Source organism: Galeopterus variegatus, unplaced genomic scaffold (assembly GCF_000696425.1).
Source record: "Galeopterus variegatus unplaced genomic scaffold, G_variegatus-3.0.2 Scaffold4513, whole genome shotgun sequence".
NCBI lineage: Eukaryota > Metazoa > Chordata > Mammalia > Dermoptera > Cynocephalidae > Galeopterus > Galeopterus variegatus.
The window spans coordinates 118,988-126,013 of record NW_007730624.1 but is presented as its reverse complement, the minus strand read 5'-3'; positions in this window follow the sequence as shown (position 1 = coordinate 126,013).

The following is a 7,026-nucleotide window of genomic DNA, read 5'->3' as shown; positions in this document are numbered from 1 at the left end:
TTGTTTCTATTTTGAAATAACAAAAGCTGTTCTCTTCAGTGTTCCCAGCTCTCCTTGTGATGATTTCCTGCAAGTTATAAGTATGTGTTTAATGTTAAATACTAAATGCAGATGTTTGGGTCTTGGATTTGCATAGTTTTAAATTGTAAAATTAGTCCAATGATCAATTTTATTCCCTAAAGTTTGAAGTATATAAGTCATGATATCAATTACAAATACGAACGAGCAGGATACAACATGCATTTCATGCAAGTTTTATCCAGACAAGTCCTTTGTCAGTGGCATGCTGCTAAACTGACTCTTGAAGGGTGGGGGGCTCTCCTTTGCCAATTTCCAAGGTGTAAATACTTCCACCATGGCTAATTTCAAGCTACCAACAGTTTAACCTCCAGCTCATAACAGAAGCCAGGGAGAGTGAGTTCCAGAACATTCAGTGTCTTACCATTTGCAAGAAAGGGTGTTGGTAAGGAGCAAGTTCAGAAAGAGGGAGACAGGGGAACTAACCAGTTGTAAAAGAGACTGGTAGAAATGGCACATGTGCAGCATATTTCTAACTGGGCATCAAACCACTGTGGCTTCCTCCTTTGCTGAAACCCCTCTCCTGTTTGACCATGAAAATATCAGCGAAATGTCAAGCGGCAGCACAAAATCCTGCCATCTCTATCCACTCCAGCCCGGCAAAGTAAGTTGCTCTCCATCTCTGCCTCTTTCTCTGTCTCTGTTTCTTACTCTCCGAATCAAGCTCACTCTCTCCCTTTTGCTTTTCCCCTGTCCTTTTTGTCTTGGCTTCTCTTTGGCTCTCTCTCCTCTCTGTTTATGTCTATCTGTCTCTTTCTCTCTGGGCTTCTGATCAGTCTCCTTTCTCTTTCTGTCTTTCTGTCCACAAAACCCCTTCCAGATCTCTGTCTCTTCCTTCCTCACTCACGTTTCTGTAACATCTATTTTACCATCATTTTAGAGTCATATTTTGAGCAATCTTTTCATGTCTGTCTCTTCCCCCCAAGATTTAAAATTTAGAGCAGAAACCTAAGTCATGTTACCCAGACTGTAACCACAAATGAAACACTTGATAATAGTTTCTTTTTAATCATTCTATTATTTCTCTCCCGGCATTGTTTCATTGATATTACTATTAAATTGTATTTGAGGAGTTTAAATAATTTAAAGGTTGAGTCTAACCATTTATCTACTATTCAGTCTGAGCTTATGTAATTTTGTTGCAAAAGGAAATCAGTTGTTACTTATGCCACTATTTTTATGTATCATTTCAATTCCTAGAAAAGCAGTGGTGAATTATAATCAATATGTATTTTAAGGCAATTTGAGTTATATATGACATAAAAAAGGTATCAGAGAGATCAATCTCTATTATCTCTCTCCTTGGCCACGTGCCAGTACTTACAAAGATAATAAATATTATTAAAATAGATAATATTTCCATAGGTATGATATGTTGTTTCTTGGAATTTTTGAATGGCAAGTCTAATAATATCTTGATTTTCTACATAATACTACACCACCATTTGCAACAGATTTTAATAACAGTGACTCCTTATATTTTTATGTGCTTTTAAACCAAAAAGGGCATGTGTGGGTGTATAAGGTCACATATACATGATATATAATATATAAAATCATATTTAATTTACATTTTTTAACAGTTTAAAAAAATCAACAAAGACTCAAGGACTTGTTAAACAATATCAAATGCCTCAATAGAATAAGAAAATTTTTTTGAAGAAATAAATGCCAAAACTTTTTCAAAATTTGATTAAACACAGAACTTTGCACATATAAGATGATAAACAAACACCAACACAAAAACGCCCATGAGGTACATTCAATTCAAACTATTGAAAATCAAAAATAAAGAGTATTTTGAAAGCAGCAAGAGAAAAACAACACAATACATATGAAGACCAGCAATCCTTCTAACTGCTGACTTCTCAACAGAAACCATGGAGGCCAGGAGAAAATGGAAGAACATCTTTAAAGTGCTGAAAGACAAAATTATCAGCACAGAAGTCTTTTTTTTTTCTTTCTAAGAACCTGAATCTTTATTTTTTTAATTTCTATTTTCGTAATTTATTGAAACATAATTGCACCCCATAACACTGTGGGGTACAGTGTTGAATATCCATACCTGTGTGCAATATGTGATGCTCAAGTCAGGATAATTCGTGTATTCAGCATTACACAATGTAATCATTCTTTGTGGCCCTTTACCAGTTTCTTGCTAACCTCCTTTCCCCCTCCCCCTTAATTAACCTCCGGTGTTCCATTCTCAGTTCTATTCTCTTCTTTTGAAAGTACAACAAATTATTGTGATTATTGTATCTTTCTGTCCTTTTTAAAATTTTTTATTTATTTATATTTTTAGCTCCCGCTTATGAGTGAGGACATGTGTTATTTCTCTTTCTGTACCTGGCTTATTTAACATACTTTTCTCTAAGTTTATCCATATTGCTGCAAATGGCAGAATTTCATTCTTTTTTATGGCAGAGTAGTATTCCATCATGTATATATACCATGTTTTCCTTATCCAGTCATCTGTTGATGGACATTTAGGTTGGTTCCAACTCTAGGCTACTGTAAATAGAGCTGTGATGAACACAGAAATGAAGATATCACTTTGACATGATGATTTCCCATTCCTTTCAGTATACACCCAGGAGTGGGATTGCTGGATCATATGGCAGTTCTACCTGTAGTTCCTTGAACCTCCATACTGTTTTCCATAAATGGCTGCACTAATTTACAGGCCCACCAACAGTGGGCTCCCTTTCCTCCACACCCTCATCAGCATTTGTTATTCTCTTTTTGATAATGGCCAGTCTAACTGAGGTGAAATGATATCTCAGTGTGGTTTTAATTTGCATTTCTCTGATGCTTAGTGATGTTGAGCATTTTTTCATGTCTGTTGTCCATTTGTATATCTTCCTTTGAGAAATGCCTATCTAGCACCTTTGCCCATTTTTTAACCAGGTTACTTGTTTTTTCACTGTTAAGTTGTTTGAGTTCCTTGTATATTCTGGATATTAATACCTTGTTGGATGCATAGTATACAAATATTTTCAACCATTTCATAGATTGTCTTTTCACTCTGTTAGCTATTTCTTTTTCTGTGCAGAAGCTTTTTAGTGTCATATAATGCCATTTATTTTTTTCTTTTGTTGCCTGTGCTTTTGGGTCTTATTCATAAAGTCTTTGCCCAGTCTTACTTCCTAAAGTGTTTCTACTATGTTTTCTTTTAGGAGTTTTATAGTTTCAGATTTTATACACAAGTCTTTAATCCATTTTGAGTTGACTTTGGTGTATGGTGAGAGATACAGATCTAGTTTCATTCTTCTACATATGTATGTCTAGTTTTCCCAGCACCATTTATTAAAGAGGCAGTCTTGTCCCCAATGTATGTTCTCATTGCCTTCAGCAAAGATCAATTGGCTGTAAATATGTGAGTTGATTTCTGGGTTCTCTATTATGTTCCATTGGTCTCGGTGTCCATTGTTATGCCAGTACCATGTTGTTTGGGTTACTATAGCTTTGTAGTATAATTTGAAGTCAGGTAGTGTTATGCCTTTTGGTTTTATTTATTTGTTTATTTATTTTGCTTAGGATTGCTCTGACTACTCAGGATATTTTTTTGTTCCATATGAATATTAAGATTGTTTTTTCTATTTCTGTGAAGAATGCCATTGGCATTTTGAATGGAATTGCATTGAATCTGCAGATTGTTTTAAGTAGTAACAGAAATTTTCACAATGTCAATTCTTCCAATCCAAGAGCATGGAATGTCTTTCTGTCTTTTTGTGTCCTCTTTAATTTCTTTTATCAGTGATTTGTATTTCTTGTTGTAGAGAACTTTCATCTCCTTGGTCAAATTGATTCCTAAGTATTTTATTTTCTTTGTGACTATTGTAAATGGGCTTGCTTTCTTGATTTCTTTTCTGCTACTTCATTGTTGGAGTATAAAAATGCTACTAGTTTTTGTGTCTTGTAACTTTCCTGAAATCACTGATCAGCTCTAAGAGGTTTTTTTGTATATTCTTTAGGTTTTTCTGTATATAGGATCATGTCATCCAGAAATAGGGACAGTTTGAGTTTGTTTTTTCCAATCTGGATGCCCTTTATTTCCTTTTCTTTTCTGATTGCTCTGGCTAGTACTTCCAATACCATGTTAAATAGGAGTGGTGAGAGTGGGCATCCTTGGCTTGTTTCTGTTCTTAAAGAAAAAGCTTTCAGCTTTTCTCCATTCAGGATGATATTGGCAGCAGGTTTGTCATATATGGCTTTTATTGTGTTGCGGTACTTTGCTTCTATATCAAATTTGCTGAGGGTCTTTATCATGAAGTGATTTGAATTTTGTTAAATGCTCTTTCTGTATCTATTGAGATAATTGTATTGTTTTTGCCCTTGATTTTGTTGATGTGGGGTATCACATTTATTAACTTGCATATGTTGAACCATCTTTGCATCCCTAGGATGAATCTCACTTAATCGCGGTATATAATTTTGGTGACATGTTGCTGTATTCTGTTTGCTAATATTTTGTTGAGGATTTTTGCATCTACATTCATCAGAGATATTGGCCTGTTGGTTTTTTTGTTTGTTTTATCTTTGTCTGATTTTGGTTTCAGGGTGATGGTGGCCTCATAGAATGAGTTTGGGAAAATGGCCTTTGTTTCATTTTGCGGGGGGATAGTTTGAAGTGAATTGTTATAAATTCTTCTTTAAAGGTTTGGTAGAATTCTACATGTTAGGCTTTTAGATTTCACCTTAAACATTGCATGCTATAGAGAGACATAATTTTAATGAAAAGGAAGTTAATTTTGAATGTAATTTTTGTTCAAGCACCTTAGGAAGATAAAAAGAGTATTGTATCTACCCTGAAAGAATTCCAGTGTTCCATGAGTATGGCTTCTGAAACAACTAGAGAACTGAGGGATACACTGAGATATACTGTGATACAAAATTGTATAATCACAGACATATTAAGAGTTTTAAGACAGAGCGGCCCATAGCCTGAGTGGTGGAGAAAGAAAGATTATGAGGGGAAAGAAAGCTTCTTAAAGGTAGTGACCATGCCTTTTATTTTTTACTAAATATGTCTAAAAAATTATTGAATCCAAGAGAATGATGAAGAGGCAAGAGGCCATCAACGTCATCTTTTGTAGCTTTCTCATTTTACAAATGAGGAAGCCAGGTCCCAGAGAAGCTGTTACTTGGCCAAGGTTACTTTGCTTGCTTAGCTGGTAATGGCCCCTAATGATGGGTGTGGAGTGGAGAGGCAGAAGAGGGCACTGTCCACCCCACAGCAACAGCCAAGGGAGTGGGCAGCATGCTGGGGCTCCATTCCTTCCCTTAAGGCTTACTTCAGAGCCAGGAGATGGCTGAGTTTTCCAAAGTGTCTGTTAAATGGTTAAAAGACTGAAAGCCTCCTGGGGTGGGGTGGGGAATTCTGAAGAACCACATACAGTGACAAGAGCCGAACTCTGGTTAGGGACGAGAGATGAGAGATGGACAATTGGGGGACCTAAGGGAGAGAGCTTTACTTTAAGATCCAAAGAAGCACCAGCATTTCTTGGCACATACATCTTGTTATTTTAATCAAACACATAATCTCAGAGGCATTCCTGAGCAACTTATGTACAATTGATCCTGTAGAAGCAACCTATTTGGTGACACTATTCAGGTAGGTGCTGGCATGTTTTCCATAAATGCTAGCATGATAATGAAAACAGCTAACATTTACTTAATTTTTACTCTGTGCTATGATAAGCACAGCACAAAGTTTAGTACTAAAAACAACCAGTATCCATACATTAGACACTAGTCTTCTTTTTCATTCTGCAGGTAAGGAAACTGAGGTACAGAGAAGTTAAAAGGAATGTGCCCACATTCACATAGCTAGGAAGAAGCTGATTTGAGACCTGAATGAAGTTTCTCTAATTCCAAAGCCAATGACCTCAATCCCTAGTTCTAGAAAGTAATCCCCTATGTGCAGAATTTATGTCTAACATTTTATGATTCACAGCATCATATTCCATGACTAAAGAAGGTATTTTACATGACTTAGTAGTTATTAGTCAAGCTAGAACCCTTTCAAATGTTTGGCTGGCATTTTGGACTTTCACTGTTGTATAAAATGTAGTTTTTGATTTTAAAGACGACTTAGTCAAAAAAGATATAAATATCTCATTTCAGGTAAGAAGTGATTATGGAATGAATTCAGGAATATAGAGAATCTCAAAAGCAGATAAGGCATTAGAGAAAACTCCAGAAATAATTCTTGGCCACCATGTATTCCTCAAGTGTGAAATTGCAACTCATTGCCAGATCCTCTGAACAAAATCTGTGAAAATCAAAGGACATAATCTGGAGGATTTCTTCTGCCATTAGAGGTATACTGAGCTGCAGACAATTCTGGTTGAAATGTTTCACTTTTCCAAAAGGCAGAAGCTGGCCTCTGTTATAAAAAGAAAATTGGTGAATAAAATTCGTGCTCTTCAAAATGGGCGAACATCAGTGATTTTTTTCAGCACTAATTTCTTCTAAAGCTAAACCAGGGAGGAAAACACTGACTTTTTACAATTCCTTTTTTATTTTAAATTTCTGTAAATTTTCTTGGTAAAATGTTTTGTTTACACTGTTGCAAAGACAGGGTTAGGGCGTGTGTGTTTGTACACACACATGCATACACACAAATACACTGCCCTTCTATCTCCTAAAACTAAGCTACGCGGTTAAAAAAAAAAAAAAATCTTTGACTCAGTTAAACAAAGTCCTAATTTATTTATTTATTTTTTTTATTTATTTTTTTCCTTTTTGTCTTTTTTACTGACCAGTAACGGGATCGCAACCCTTGGTGTCGCGCCTTTAATTTTTTTTATTTATTTTTTTCCTTTTTGTCTTTTTTACTGACCAGTAATGGGATCGCAACCCTTGGTGTCGCGCCTTTAATTTTTTTTATTTATTTTTTTCCTTTTTGTCTTTTTTACTGACCAGTAATGGGATCGCAACCCTTGG